A 17,229-nucleotide genomic window follows, 5' to 3' on the forward strand; every position below is an offset into this window, starting at 1 on the left:
TCATTGTGTTGGCTATTGGTTGACTGGGCATTGTAAGACTCTATAGAGGGTAATTGTTCATGTTCGATGCTTCTAATAGGCTCTTCTCTCAGAAATTAAATATAGGGTATAATATCGAAATGTTGTGAACTCTAAGTCCCTCAAAGAAAGCCAAATGTCGAGTTGTTTAATGGCTTGTTTGGTTCGGCTTTTAAAACATCAAAGCTGTGTACGAGATTATCGATATTTTTGGATAATTTTTTGAAAATGATTTGTCTGGTTCAATGGGCTTTTTAAAATTGTCAACTTTTTTTTTTTTTTACAAGTAGAGGTCTTGTCAAACAAGTGTTAAGTTATTAAGTTCTATTAATTGAGTTGAGTGAGGATTAGTTTGTTCTACTTCAGTGTGCTTTTTACCATAAAAAATGAACTAGAGTAGATCAAGATAAATTGACCTATAAATAGCTTCTCTAACCTTACAAAAATCGAGTCATTTTTACATTGACATTCAGTGCTTGTTTGGGGAAGTTAAACAGTTGATTTTGCTAAAAGAAGTGGAAGGTCTTTTGAAATGAGTGATGGAAAAGCGAGTAATATAAGTGGATTTTATGTAACGTATGATTAATATGAAGTGTGGTTACCTTATAACCACAATAAGCGTTTGGTACAATACAATTTTTTTAGTTCATTTAAACAAGTCGCGAGTAAAATGACATAAGTATTCTATCTTTCATTCACTAATATATTTATTCATTCGATCACCATCATCCGTACACAAAAAGATATATAATTCCTATTTAAAGATACAAATGCCAAGATCAAAAGATCCAAGATGAAACGAAAGAACAAGAAATTTTGGGATGTGGTATAGGTATTTTAGAATATTGAATGTATTATTTGAAAAGTTCACTATATTCTACTGGGGAAACTCGTCATTATTATGGAATATGCCATTACACAACCTACAAGAGGCATTGGAGTTGGAGGCTAAAGGACAGTATTTAGAAACAGATCATTGCAGGATCGTGATATCCCATTTGTTGAAGAGTGGAAGAAAGTTAAGAGATATTTGTAAACTTGTCGATGTTGCTGAAGTTCTTTTTGAGACAAGACATGCTAGTGCAGGCATCTATGTTCATAATCTTCAAGAATTACAAGCAAGTTTTATAAAAGAATTCATAAATTCAGATAAACTTGTTAGAATCATATCTCGGAGGACGCTAAAGAAGTTTGAGAAGTACTGGAAGAACATGTTCCTTGTACTAACCGTTGTTATAGTTTTGGATCCTCAATACAAAACGAATTATATTGAATTTTCTTCCTTGAAGTATGATACTAGTTCTAGTGTCTCAGAAGTGATAGCCATTTCAAAGTCCATTCACCGGCCTGATGATGATTATGTTACTAGCAAAACCAGAGAAGAATATACCATGAGTGATGCGAATTCTGAGTTTGAAGAAGAGCTTCCTACAAGCATAATAGAAAGACGCCTATACCCAAACTTTGGTTCTAATTATTTAGATGAGCATAACCAGTTCATCCAATCTAATGGTTGATCTCGACCCCCAGGAAAGAGCTTGAATGCTACTTGGAAGAACCTGTCGTGCCTTAGAACAAAAATTTCAGTGTGCCATCTTGGTGGCAATCTGCGAGCCCCAAATATCCTACCTTGTCCAAAATGGCTAGTGGATCTCTGCACATAGCATGTTGATATTTCATGTCCAAAAGATCCAAAGATTATTGAGCCAATGGATGGAGGAAACGTTGATATTCCATGCCCAAAAGAACAAAAGATCCAAAAATTATTGAGCCAATGGATGAAGTTGATGAGGAAAAATGGATGGGGAAAATGAGTAACTTTAGGATGGAGAGTACATCGTTGTTGTTGTTGTTGTTGTTGTTGTTGTTGTTCTTATTATTATTATTATTATTATTATTATTATTATTATTATTATTATTATTATTATTATTATTATTATTATTGTTTCATTTTCAGTTTTTATTGGATTACTGTAATTATAAATTTGTTATGGTATCTTTATTAGAAACATGTTGTTATAATGTGTGTAATAGGTAAAATTTGTGGTGGCAATATAATTGTACTAACATTAATTGTTACTTTTGGTCCCAATTTTTTAATCTTTTTCAAACAAGCATTTGCTTAATTTTTTGAATAACTAGACAAATAGCCAAGTTGAACATAGTCTTTACAATTTTTAAAAAATGTAAATAAATAATAATTATTTTTTATTAGATTAAATTCTCCAACTCATAAAAGGATGGGAATACGACAGGCGATTTTCCTTGCCTTGTCGCGTTTAGATTTTCTTGGGTGGAGGGTAGGAAATTATCATTTTTTTTAAATACAATTAAAGTTTAAAAAAATATATATACACACATAAAAATAAGAGTCTGAATGAGTATGAAGTAACTTGCTCTCAGTTCCTATATCAATTTTCTATTCAATGGGATGGAACTAGATATTTGCTGTCTTTACCCATAAAGAGCTTTATATTTATTCTTAAAAAAAGGTCATTTCCACATTGACATTTAAAATAAATAATAATATTCATATTGCTTACTGTCAATTAATTTTCTACATTTTTATTTTTTAAAACCAACCGTTCACTCTTTAGCAGAGTTTTGTTTTGTCTCTCCACCATTTCATTCAATTTGATAATAAGCTCATACTTGGAGGGGTTAAAATTAAATTTTTAGTAAATTTTGGTAAAATTCGACATTTGGAGCTCATTTTCATCTTATTTATAGAAAATTTTTGACCATTGCTAAGCACAAAACTCTTTCTTTATTCCTGTTCAACTCCGAATTGACAACAATACGTCAAAGTGAGCTTCAAAAAGTAAAAAATGCATGGCTTTTGTTTGGAATGATACATGCAGCTTTTTTGTTTAAATTAAAATTCGATTTTAATCAAAATCAAAATCAAACAATCAATATTAATCACATCTTCAATGAATTCTACAACTTTTTCAATCACACATTTAAAAAACTTCTATCACAATCTAAAAAAAAAAAAATATAATTTTAATCTCCACCAAACATCCTCTTGTTCACATTTCAAGATAGAGGTAAAATTGGGTCTCCGGGGTACTTCCTAACTGGCAAAGGACGGAGTTCTTCAAGGCGGGCAGTTCAGAAGTTGCGGGTTCGATTCATGGGACTCTTGGAAGGCATGCTTTCTCCTAGAAGACAAGATATTTCTTGGAAGGCAGGAGTTTTCTTGGAAGAGAAGGCCCATACATAAGTTTGACTCGCTCGGCACTTTGACAGTTCAGTTGGGAGGGCTCTTCGACCCTGACCAGTTTGGGACACAACATGTAGTTTAAATGGTCTGCGTGAAGAGGGGCTGAATCATTAGTCCTAGGATTAGTTGCTGTAAGACGGACAACTGATTATTAAAAAAAAAAAAAAAAAGATAGAGGTAAAATTGGAAGTTGACCATATATACACACACCCCATGTGAAAGTGTGAAAGCTATATATATATATATATATATAAAAGTATGTATGTATGTATACTATTTGGACTAGCTTCCACATGGGGACCATGTGATGTGATATAATGCAGTTTTATTCCACAATAATCGCCTGACATAATATGTTTTTAAAAAGTATAAATATAATAAAATACGTGAGTTAGATGGATTATTTACTTTGACTTTCATTAAATTATAAATTTTAATTGATCATTTGTTTTATATGAGCTGTACGACACACACACACCCCTCAATTATTACTGGTCTTCTTTCTACGTCCGTTTACATTGAATTAAACTATTTGTATAATGTTTGTTGACAATGTTGGAGATGGTAAAATTCGGATCAATGATTTAAAATACAGTTTTTGACAATTTAAAAAAATGGATCAACGTAACGATGTCAACAAAGGTTGTCATCAATGATTGTACAATTAAGGCTCTACAAATAGCATAATTTGTTTACATTTCCTCTTCTTTTCTGGGTTTTCATTTGATTTTCAGAGCTACAACATCCATTTCATGGCTTCAAAGCTATAAGCTAATCAAAATTTTCTGTTTTTGCTTCAGTGGAACCGTCTATTATGCTTTAAACCAAAGTTTAGTGGGTAGACAACGTTCATTTTCACTCTCTTTCTTTTTCCCTGCAATTCGACCATCCCTTCCTTTTGTTGCAATGGATATCTCACTCACTAATTCGTTTACTGGTCCTAAAGATCTCCTTCGAATTGTGATCGAGCATATATCACGTGTCTCATCCCGACATCGAGATATAATTGATACGTTAATTCGGTTTCATGAATTACAAAGGCTTGGTTTCTCTAGAGATACTGAATTAATCAAAGACTCTTTCCAAGATTCGGTGTCACTTGGGCAAGAGCTTAAGGTGTTCTTTACAGTCCCTAAGCAGCAAATCTTGTCCAATTTAACTCCTACTCTTAATCCTAATGAAGAAGTTGCGGCCTTCATCAACTTTCTCCTCCTCATGGTAGAAGTCATCATACATTTTGAGGAAGATTCGATTGCTCGTGTAAAGGCTTTGTTCCAAAATCTTCGGACAGAGCTAGGATTTCTTATCAGTTTTCTTGGGGATACAGCAATGCATTTGCAGCCCACCAAGACTATATTGATAGATGTTGAAGATGTGGTCAATGAGGTAGGAAGTTTCTTGCATTCCTTCCTTTTGACCGTTGTTGTATTCATTCTGATCAGTAAAGTGAAAGTAATCTATACTAGAATGCCGGATTTGGAAGTACGAAGTCTTTTTCATTCTGACTTTATCCACTTTCTTGAGGATATACCATTGCTAACCACTAAATTGAAAGCAACTATAGATATTAAAGCTCTGCTCAATGAGACAGGAAGTTTATTAGATTTCTTCATTTTCACCAAGAATGATCAAGTGACGGAGACAGGAATGTTGGATCTTCCTCTTTCTGATCTGTTAGCAAAGTTTGAGACCTTGAAAACGAAGATCAAGGAGCACTGCATCACAGTCTCAAAGATGCCAAGTGATACGATTCCAAAGACTGGTGTGGTTTCACTCTTCATTGTTGATTCCGTCATCGATGATCTCATGGATCTAATAAATAACAAGTCTGACTCAATTGTTGTTGTGAATGATCAAATTGTAACGCTCCACGAGGAGCTAATGTTTTGGGATCATCCATCACAGATATAGCATTGCAGCACGAAGCAGAACATGAAGAACTTGTGATACGGAGCAGAGACATAGCATATGAAGTTGAATATGTTATCAACTCATTACCTCATGTTTGGTATCTTTCTCTCCGGCTCCCTCAACTCATTGACAAGATTCAGCTTATTATGATGGCTGTCAAAGGAATGAAGAACAATATTGATGTAGCTAGAATGTCAATTGTTTCAAAACATCCACATGATCACGTAGATCCACAGTCAGAAGATCTCCCATTTTGGAAGACTTTGTTGTGGGATTTGACAATGTAACAACTGAAATTGTAGAACAACTTGTTCGAGGAACAGACAAGCTACAAATTATTTCCATCTTTGGGATGCCTGGACTTGGTAAGACGACCTTGGCAAATAAATTATATAATCATCCCTTCGTTTTACAGCATTTTGACAAGCGTGGCTGGTGTGTTGTTTCTCAAATGTATAATAAGGAAAATGTTTTGATTGAAATTTTGAGCTCAATGAGTAACAGTAACAGGGACACATACATGAATATGGACGAAAAAAGCTTGGCTACAAATCTTTACCAAAACATAATAGGAAGCCGATACTTCATTGTGATAGATGATATATGGGATATCAATGTGTGGATTGATTTGAAAAGATATTTTCCAGATGACGGAAATGGAAGCAGAATCTTATTCACTACTCGAAATAAAGAAGTGGGTTTGAAAGCTTTACCTCGTAGTGTCATAAAGGAACTTCCTTTTCTGTCAGAAGTTGAATGTTGGGAAATATTACAAGAAAAAGTGTTCCAAGATAAAAATTGTCCTCAAGAATTGCTAGACATTGGCAAGCAAATTGCAAAAAACTGTCATGGCCTACCACTTGCAGTGGTCGTGATAGCTGGAGTTCTTGCAAACATGGAGAAGAAAAAACATTTGTGGGAAAAAGTTGCAAGAAATTTAAGTTCACATAACTCCGAAATACCAGAGAAGTGCATCCAAATATTGCAGCTTAGCTACAACCATTTACCAATGCTTTTGAAACCATGTTTTCTTTACTTCGGAGCATTCAAAGAAGACAGGAAGATCCCTGTGCGGAAGTTGATTTATCTCTGGGTTGCCGAAGGATTTATAAAGAAGGAAGAACAGAAGAACATAGAGGACGTGGCACGAGAATATCTAATGAAACTAATTGATAGGAGCCTAGTACTTGTTGTTGGAAGCACATATAATGGAGAAGTCGAAGCATGCAAGATTCATGATCTATTGCGTGAAATGTGCTTGAAAATAGCTAATGAAAATAACTTTTTGAAGTTGATCGAACGGTAAGTTCAATGTTTCTCTTCTTTTCTCTTTCCTTTTCGTCCATTTTTTATTTTAGCTTACTAAGAATGGTTATTATATTTGATAACCATAACAATTATGTGATATGTTGCTTTGTTACCAGTAATGATGATGATGAACAACGTTTCTTCAGTCAAGTATCAACGTATCAGCAGCACCATCGTCTGAGTATCAACTGTGCAAAATCTTCTAGTTCACTACCCGTTGGCCTACACGTACGCTCTCTTCTATTTGATTCGGATTTTTTGAGTGCCATCAGGTTTATCTCATCCAGCTACAAAGTTCTTAGGGTCTTTTGGGGATGGTCACGGAATGATATTCTAATAGGACTTGAACATCTAGTTCACTTGAGGTACTTGGAAATTTCATGTATGCTGCCACCAATGGAAAACTTCCGCAAATTAGAATTTCTTGTTGTGTACAATCATGATGAAATTGAAATACCTGAGATCCTTCTTAATATGGTGAGTTTGAGACACATGGAGTTTAAGGGCGGTGCATACTTCAGTGAATCTAGCCGTCAGCTAGCAAGTAACAGTAAGAGTTTCCAAATAAATAACCTACAAAGTATTTTTGTACTCTCAATTTATGATGAAATGGATGAGAAAATTTTGAGCAGTTCACCCAACCTTTGCAGACTGGAAGGCAAGGTTGGAAAGTCATTAAATCTCTCCTTAGGCTTCCTTAAAAAGCTCGAATCACTGCTGCTATGTAATCCACGTTTTTATCCTTCCAGTTTGATCAGTTTGCCCTTGAATTTGAAAGAATTGGGACTGAATGCTTTAGTCGTGTCTCAAAAAGAAATGGAGATAATTGGAGGATTGCCTTACCTCGAGGTTCTCAAATTAGTAGACGTTGCCTTTGAGGGAGAACAATGGGACACGAGTGAAGTTGAATTCCCACGACTTGAATACTTGAAACTTGAAGATATAAAAATTGCAGAATGGAATGCCTCAAGTGATAATTTCCCGAGACTTCAACAATTGTTGGAAAAAATAATTAGTTGCAGTAGTAATCAGAACAATATAATGCAGAAATATAAAACTTATCGTCCGATCGAGTCTCGTGACAGCACGATGTCCTAAAGTGAAATTGCCCGTCAATAATTGCTGCGACCTCCGTGGACAATCACTCCCAGGATACAACGATCGTAAACCATTTGTGCAGCAATCACGAATGGTTTTTCTAGAACTCTCAATTATACTCCAGAATAGATATAAAAACCCGAATATAAGAAATTCACAATATGAAAAGAGTGATTGATGCAAGATGATTTTTTTATTTGCTTTGTGTGTGTCTTTTCCCAAAACGAGATATGGGTCTATATAGGCAAGATGGTAATAACAGTTTTCACCATGTTAATGCAGAATTTTAATGACTGAGTAGTGGGTCTTTTAATGGCAGTTAGTGAGTTGTTACAAAAACAAACAGTCATAAAATATTGGCTAGTTTTACCCATTATATAATAAAAAAAAAGAAAAAAAATATTTATTTTAGTCAAGGAAGTCCAAGAGCCCAAGGCCCCAAGGCCCCAAATCAAGACATTTTAATATTTGCGTGGAGAGTGATTCGAACCCCTGACGTCCCACACAAATGTCACATTTCCCACCACTTTGACACTTTATCTAATTTGATTATTTCTTTCACATTTTATATTTATATCATAAATATATAACAACAATTAGTATTGAAACATTGCCGGAATCTTGAGATGATCCCTTCCAGTTTAGGTGATATTCCAACGTTACGGAAGATTCGGGTATATATGTGTGCAAAAACTACCAACGAATCAGCTAGGAAAATTAAGGACGAACAAGAAAAGATGGGCAACGAAGAGCTTCAAGTCATAATCACTGACAAATATTGGTCAGCGAGGAAATTTAGAAGGTAATAATGAGAGAGATTCTCTTTTTTAAACCTCTTTCGCATTCTCAGCTTGGTCCTAGGTATTTTATGTTATATTAAAATGAAACATAAAAAACAAATCCTACTGTAATTTTTGCTGGCATTGAAATTAGGGAAAATTTCATAACTAAGAAATTAATTATGGCACATTTCAAAAACAAGAAAACAAGTTTCAAATTTCCAAAATCAGATTTTTATTAAAAATTATTTATAATTTAATTAGTTAATTAATTATTTTATTAATTAAATATATTTAGGTCACAGATCTATACAATTTGGTCACAAATTAACAATATAATTAGTCACTTATTATTTTTTGGTCACAAATCAAAAATTTTATGTCACAAAATTTTTGAAAATTTTTTTACGATCACTTTTCAAAAATTTTGTAAGTCACGGTTTGTTTATTGGTCACAAATCCAAAAATAATTAGTCACGGATTAATTTTTAGTCACGACTTATCATATTATTGGTCACAACTTATTTTTCAGTCACAAGTTAAAAATTTTATAAGTCACATATTATTTTTAGATCACGAATCAAAAATTTTATAGGTCACAGATTAATTTTTCGGTCACAACTCAATAAATTATAAGTCACAAACACAAATTTTATAGGTCACATATTATTTTTCGATCACGAATCAAAAATTTTATAGGTCACGAAATCAAAATTGTTATTAGTCACATCTAATTTGTCGGCCACAAATCAAAAATTTCTTATGTCACAATTCATTGATTAGTCACAAAATCAAAATTTTAATTGGTCACAATTCATTTGTCAGTCACAAATTATATCAAAATAATTGGTCACAATTCATTTGTCAGTCACAAATTATATCAAAATAATTGGTCACAATTAATTTTATAGTCACAAATTAATAAATTACAAGTCACAAACCAATTTATTGGTCACAAATAACCAAAAAATTGGTCACAAATACCCCGTCCAATGCAAGTCACAAATCGAGAGTCACAGGCGCAGTCACCATCACCACCGCCACGATCCAATTATTAGTCACAAATCAACCAAACCGCCACGATCACCGACACGACCACCACAATCACCGCCACGACCAACTGTGACACCCAAATTGTGAGTCACAAATTGAAAGTCACAGTCACAATTTTCAGGTCACGAGTCCAATTATGTGTCACAAAATCAACCAGCAGTCACGACCACCGCCAATCCACCACAACCACCTCGTCACCAAAAAATCGTGCATATCACCACCATCGGCCCACTATTGTCAAACTCTGTCAATAACAAAAACATCCCCATATCCACCACCATTTTCATTACAAAAAACTACCACAAAAAAAGGACCAGCAACACCACCGGATCCGCCTTTGCCAAAGTTCAGAGCCACCATCTCAATCACACAACCACCACCATACCAACCAAAAAATTCCAAACCCACGAAAACATCCCCATATCCACCACCATCACCATTTTCAATACAAAAACCACCACAGAAAAAAGGACCAGCAACACCACCGGATCCGCCTTTGAAAAAGTTCAGAGCCACCATCTCAATCACACAACCACCACCATACCAACCAAAAAATTCCAAACCCGATTCAGTCGTCGCCGCCACTGCATCTCTACCCGTCGCCTTATGCGTTGCTCATGACGACGACGAGAAAGGTGAGAGAGACAGAATGTGTTTGGGGGATCTGCAGCCTCGCGTCACCATCACCTAGATTAAATCGAAAAATTAAAACGAGGCGGCACAGACCACAGCCTCGTCGATTCTATCTACTCCGTCCACATCGGGGCGGCACCGCGCCTCATTGCTCGCAGCTCCGCCATCTACAGTAAGAAATGCGACGCTGTGCTGCACCAATTCGACAACAGGAGCATCACGTTGCCGCCGTCGACGATGGAGGGAGGCGCCGTTGCGGGGAGAAATGTAGAGAGGGATGGTTGTGGGAGAAATGTAGGGTAGGGAGGCTTTGGTTGTTGGGAGATAGGATTAGGGTTTGTGATTAAAAATATTTATTTCATAAAAATATTAATTAGAATAAAATTTCTGACTATTGAAATGTCAAACCTCTGCCCTGATTTTAGAATTGATGATTTTAATGATAGGGTTTCGTGTAATTTCCACTTGAAATTAAGCCACTGTTTGGTATGAATTAAATTAAGATTTTTAGTATTTGGGACCAAACTGGGGCTAAGTTGATTCTATTTTATGAGCTTGTTGATGTTATTCTAGGAATTACTAAACCATAAGCTTCTATGTTTGGACATTGATCTATATTATTTCTGCATTTCACATTTTTTTTACCGTAAAATCGATTTTACATAAAATCCCAATGGTCACAATTTCACTTCTAGTTTGATTTAGTAGTCGGAATGATTTGATTGTTTAGCCCAAGTCCTCAGCTAATTGCATGGGAGGTCCTTCAACTTCTAAACTTGTTATCTTGGTCCTTGATTCTAGATTCCATCCAACTTCCATTCTTCTCGATCAAATATCGTCCCTTTTTATTGTTTCCTATTCAATACTGGTTTTTCTCCTAAAATAATAATCAAATACACAAAATTAAGTATATGCTCATAAAAGTATTTCCAAACCCCCTCTTTTGATTCCTTGGATAAGTATAAAATCACACTTATCGTAGATATGCAATTTCAAGAGTCGAGTGATTTTTTCAGGGGTAAATAGTGATTTAATCATTTGTATTGCACGTTTGTGTTCAGACAATTTACTAAAGGACAAGTGAATTCAATTGTGTGAGTAATATGTTAAAGATTTTAAACCAATAGAGATCTTGGCATTGATGATCAAATTTAGACATGTATTATTGATATGCACACTCTAGAGATTTTAATAGGGTTCGAAGACCTTAATAATCTTGCAGAAAAATTTGTTCTGTCTTAAAAAGGCGAACCCATTACTTTACAGACTTGTAATATTGGTGTTAATTATTTCAGATGCTAGAGGTGGTACGTTCTTGGCAAACAAGATGATCAAGAATCGATTGCATAATTGGAAGCTAGATCAATGGTTGAACGACACTTTGGTGGCGTATATTAGTACGATGTATTTGATGATATTGATAACGATAATTATACAATGTTTTCAAAGTATGAAAACTTGTAGGCTACAATTGTAGTGATCTATTGGCTATTTTTAATTAATACGTTGTTTTAGAAAAATTATATTTTAATTTTTAATCCTACAATGAAAAATGTGAGGCTTCGCAATCATATTAGGCTTGACAAAACCAATTATCTTCAGTGGGAAAACCAATTTCTGAATGTCGTCATGGCTAGTGGATTAGAAGGTTTTATAGATGGTACATCTACTTTTCCATCAAAGTTTGTTGTACAGCTGCTCATTGGGTCGAAATTTTTATTAACTTTTCAGTATTATGACTTCAAGCTTTTCATTTCCCATCTCTTCTTGTTCTTCCTGAATTTGCTTATCAGATTCTTAAATTGCTTGCTCAGACCCTCTACCAGAGAAGTTTCCCAATCAAGAATTTGCTCATAAGATTGTTGGTTAAGGGATTCCTTCAAATAAAATAGAAGAAGATGGTAAATTTTCATGTATATCAAATTGAAACAGCAATCTCTACATATAGATGTTAGTACGCCTTTCCAAGGCGTTACAATATTTCTAGAACCAGCCTAGTTGATACGAAACAAATACAAAAAGAAAATTTTATTATTCGAAAATCTTCCACCCTGTCTATCCCCAAAGTTCAAAACAGGAGGGGGTGTTTCTCCTTCTTCAGTATTATTATGTAATTGACTCTTCTTTTAAAGAGTTGATTGAATTGATTGACTTAGACGGATAATAATATACATGGGGGCGCCAACAATAAATGATTATGTAATTATACTTGCTAATGCAAAATAAGTATAACTTCATTGACATAAACGATAGGCATCATTTTTTACTGCTATGCCATCGATTTCCAAGTGACAAACTAGACTAAGAGCATTTAAACATCTGAATTCTTGAACACGCCATTCTTTCAAAAGATTTTCAATGTGTCAAATTTGAATAAGGTTCCTTACTATTCATCAAATTAAACTATTGGCTCTATCACATTTATCGACCTTTAGTTCATTCTTCTGGATGTACTCCTTAAGGGTTATCTAACATATTAGGCCAATATTGTAGATTACATACTTGTCCATGTAAATTGATTTATCAAATGATCTTGTAATTGTCCACCCTCAACTCCTCAAGTAATTTGTCTTGAATGTCCTATATTTCAAAAGCGTTAAAGCGTCCCTTGTGGTATCCAGGTTCGAACAAGTAGCCATGGACGTGTCTTCGATTTGACATTGAAGTACCAAGAAATGAAATTAAATTGCTTACAAACTAATTAACTCACGTCTACTCTTCTACAATATAAAGATAGCTTACTTGAGCTTGGTATTTTTCGCAACATATTCCAACTAATCCAATTTTGAAGTCAAAAAAACTGCAAAATTGTCTATCAACTCAAGTACATATTTTCTTTGATTAAATGTATGCTTTAGGAAAAAAATAAATTGTCACGAGTTGTGTTATCTAATCATACCACACTTGCCACGATGAAATCAAAACTTATCGCGACCAAACTACTGTTATACGCAACATCATGCACATAAGATCATGAATTTTATACACAAATCTTTCAGAAGTCTGCAGCTTCGATTTTCAAACCATATCTGGAGGAAGCATGATCCACGTCTTGAAAACATATTAAGTGCTTTCAAAATTGCTTTGAGCAAACCTATCAAACGAAATAACACGCAATCTAATAAATGTTTTCTTGATATGATCTGGAACCTGAGATGTTAACCGGCATAATACCTTAGACAATTGAGACATAAAAACTATTGTTTCGAAAGCCAGTGTCACAAGATGGAAGTACTCTTGACCTCCTAGCTAGACAGAGGATCAGGATTCGTCTTCGTCCTTATCTTCGTCCTCGTCTTCAACTTCAACTTCATCTTCAAAATCTACATAATCGACCTTTGCAACAGGAGATGCTCACCAAAACTTGTTCAACTGTTTCAGAATCTGAAGTCCTTTGTCAATGACAGTGTTGAAAATTGACCAGATCACCATTCTTTTCAGCTTCGGCGATTTTTCTATCAAAAGCTTAGTGACTGCCATCTCAGCAACTGTGCCTAAAATAAAAGCAGCTTCACTTTTTGAAGTCGATTTGAAGTTACATCTGCGTAGTCTTGCACTTACATAAAATCTAGAATAGGACTAGCATCAGCATTTGCACTCTCACAAATCTAGACAATAAGGCAAGATATCACTCAGCTTAAACTTTTGTTTTAAAATGGAGAATTGAAGATGTAAATTGTAATGGTCATATCCATCACTTACCTCGAATCTCAGTTCCTAAAGGTTGGGGGCGCTGCTGATCAAACACAAAACACAAGAGAGTTCATCCAATAAATTAAAAAATATATAAAATAACCTCTGATCAAGCACAGAACACAAGAGAGTTCATCCAATAAACTAAAAAATATATAAAATAACCTCAGAACTTTAAGGTGGATTAAAGTAGCTGGAAGCCTTTCTTGGACTTGACCTGCAGCCAAAATCTTGAAAGCAGTGGTAAAAGCATGATCTAATGTAGTTAACTTGACGATTACAAGGGATTGTATTTATAATCAAAAATACCTTAATGACAGTATAGTTCAAGTACACTTTCTGAAGGCCAGGCAGAGAATAAAAAAATGAATGAAGTTACATTTCCCATCTTCCAAAATATTGTCAACCACCCAATCATTATGTGAAGCAACCAAAATTATTGCAAGAAGAGTGAATTTCTTAAAACAAAACAATGATGTAGGGAAACATGTCAATTCAAAGTGTTTTAGCATAGGAGCATCAATTTCTAAGTAGTCAAATTTGTTTGAAACATTCAGCAACAGTTTCTCCAGTAATGGGCAGCTAGATATCAAACTTCCTAATACATACATCATAATCAATTGTCACGTCAAGCAATTCCAGCCAAATCATCCTATTAAATCCTTCAAAGCTTGGTGGAGGTGGATTGATCAAACAAGACAACAGCTTCAAATGTTTCAAATGTAAACACATAAATAGTGAAGAAGGCAATGTGTACAGTTCTCCGCTCTTGATTTTAAAGGTGAATTCTTCAACACTGTTCTTCCATAAGATATGTATCAAGTCGTCAATTTCTGAGCAATTTTAAGTTTCAGAATAACGAAGCTCAATTTTGTTATGGGTCCTTTACGAAGCAAAAGAACCTTGTAAAGGATCAACAAGAACTTCATTCTAGCTGATTCTAGGTTTCCCTCATATTCTTGCCATAGCGTCTCATCAAATCTCAGTTGGGGTAGTTTGACCCATTTATACCTCCATTGTTTTGAATACTTGTCTTTGCAGCATCATGTAAAGTCAAATGCATTAGAATGCTATCAGCTACATTGTCAGTAAGGTTGCTTATCCTATCAACAGGTTGGAACTGGGTAATATCCATTCTGCAGTGTTATTGAAACGACAACCCTTTAATGACACCTCACAAGTAATAAATATATAAAAATTACCTTAGAAGTAATAAGCATGCACACAGTAGATATTAAAGATCCAACATGAAGGTTCCCCATTTTCTTGCATTATTTTAATAATCCTACGCAAAAGTTTTATCATTTGTATTTTCCTTATTTTATATCCCAAAATTTGAAAAATTGGGGATTATAGTTTCTCAAGCATGGAGACACTTGCCCTCATGCGTTAGAAATTAAAAAATTAAAAAATATTGGACAACATGTGGTGTGTTGAACACATCTGCCTCAAGTCTCGGAAATTTAAAAATGATATATAAAAGAATATACGCCAAGTGACATATTGGTAGTAGAATGAGTGTCATCCTTCATAGCTGGTTAAATTACCGAAACATTCATATGTTACCCACCAGGAAAATAGAGACAGGTTTCACAATTGAAATTTACATTTGTACATGCCCTCGACAAAGTGGTTGTTAAGGGATATAAACCCACATCGAATAAAGATAAAAATATAGATCAACTTATAAGATTTTGCGCTACTCCTGTTTATAAGGTTGACCTTTTAAGATGGAATTCCCAATCTTAACATATCGAAGACATTAAGCTCTATCAAACAATTCGATCCGATTAAGAATAAAAAAAAAATGAGCATACGGATACCAAGATTGGTTTGCTCAAAAGAGCCACAATCTTGCGGTGGGCTTGTTAAGGAATATAATCTCATATCGAATAAAGATGTAAACTTGGACTAATTTATAAGTTTTGGACTACTTCTCTTAACAAAGTTAACATTTCAAGATGGACCCAAGTCTTAAAATGGTATGTTAAGGGATATAATCCTACATCAAATAAAGATGGGAACATAGACCAACTTATAAGGCTCTGGACTACTCCTCTTAACAAGATTGACCTTTTAAGATGGACATAAATCTTAACATGGTATTAAAGCTCATTAAGCTCCAACGAGCGATTCGATCCGATTAAAACTAAAAAATGAGTACACGAATTTCATGATTGGTTTACTCAAACGAGCTATCATTTTGCGGGGGGTATGTTAAGAAATATAATCACATATAAAATAAAGATGAAAATATAGACCAACTTATAAGGTCTTGGATCACTCCTCTTAACAAGGTTGACCTTTTAAGAAGAAACCCAAAATCTAAACAGTGGCAACAAAATATTCATGTAGTCAATCCCAAATTTATTGGGATTAAAGTTTAGTTTGTAGTCATAGATGCAAATCTAACATAAAAATGTGTACTGCTCTTCACATAGTATGCTTGATGATGCAGTAGTGCCTACCTGTTATAATTCGATGGTTAAACTAGTTGTGAATCCTGATGACAGAAAGTGTGCTAGGATAATAGTTTGTAGAGTGTTCTAAAAAAAAATTCTCTCTTGTATATGACCTAGGCGCCACTTTATAGGTAGAGACTACTTATGCAGATGGTGTGTTTCTTCATTTTAATAAACCCGTTGCTCGAGTTTTCTCGAAATTGAGTCTACCGTAAAATAGGTGATCGAATGGATTGACTCAGTCAGAGAATTGATTTAGATAAGGAAAGAGTCTGGTCGAATATCTATGTCCAGTCTGACCATAAGTTAAGAAACAAAAAAGAAAATCAAAATACCGTCTATAGCTACAATGTAACTGCTCAGAAAAATCTATTGTTTGAAAATTAGAAAAGCAAAATATCAAGGAAAGTTAAACTTAACAAACTGACTAATTGCTAAACTAATTCTATTTACAGTAGCCTACAGAGTTGAGGGTCATTTTTAGGATTTTTCTTCCATCCTCATCATCACCAAAGAAGTCAATCTTTATATAATGTATGTATCAATAGACTATGCATTTTCCATTCAACCCCACCCCATTAAAAGAAAGAAGGCATCTTCTGGTAGTATACACTACTTCTGAATCCTCTTTTATCCTGTCATAATACTAAAGATTTCACTCATAAATAAAACACTACACATTTCTACAAATATTTCATATAAAAAGTTAATGGGAGGGACCGTACAAAAACTGTTTCAATTTAAGAAAATAGAATCGTACCTGTAATGGAGAGAGTGATGGCACCGCGGCGGAGAGGGTTTTGGGTTGCAATCTCAAAGGAAATTAACGCGCAAAGGGGAGCTGAACCTTCAATGGTGGATTAAAACACTTGGGTCTAACTTAAAAGTTGCTGACATTTTTTGCTAACTGCTAAACTTGATTAAAATTTTGGGATGTACTCAGATTGAGATCGTAATGAATTTTAAAAGTCATTCTAAATTTAGATCCTTGTTTGAGCCCTATTTTTGCCAAGAAAATACATTTTTAAATAGTATAATGATGTGAAAT

At 34.4% G+C, this 17,229-nt stretch overlaps 1 protein-coding gene and 1 long non-coding RNA gene across 7 annotated transcripts in view; one reads left to right on the plus strand and one right to left on the minus strand.

The window, feature by feature from the left end:
• The window catches only part of LOC111389862 (DNA-directed RNA polymerase III subunit RPC5-like), a 41,528-nt gene that overhangs the window by 8,636 nt on the left and 15,663 nt on the right, over positions 1–17,229 (plus strand). The window lies entirely within an intron of this gene.
• Positions 12,987–17,087, minus strand: LOC111389863. 5 transcript variants are annotated; one of them, XR_002701816.1, is made up of 4 exons: positions 16,942–17,087; positions 14,029–14,855; positions 13,729–13,949; positions 12,987–13,634 (listed from the first exon to the last, which is right to left on the minus strand). It is a non-coding gene; the product is annotated as an uncharacterized LOC111389863 (long non-coding RNA). The 5 variants fall into 5 exon arrangements; XR_002701814.1 differs by having other exon boundaries at positions 13,729–13,762; positions 13,885–14,855; positions 16,942–17,086; XR_002701813.1 differs by having other exon boundaries at positions 13,729–13,759; positions 13,885–14,855; positions 16,942–17,085.

Source organism: Olea europaea, unplaced genomic scaffold (genome assembly GCF_002742605.1).
Source record: "Olea europaea var. sylvestris unplaced genomic scaffold, O_europaea_v1 scaffold629, whole genome shotgun sequence".
Classification (NCBI taxonomy): Eukaryota; Viridiplantae; Streptophyta; class Magnoliopsida; order Lamiales; family Oleaceae; genus Olea; species Olea europaea.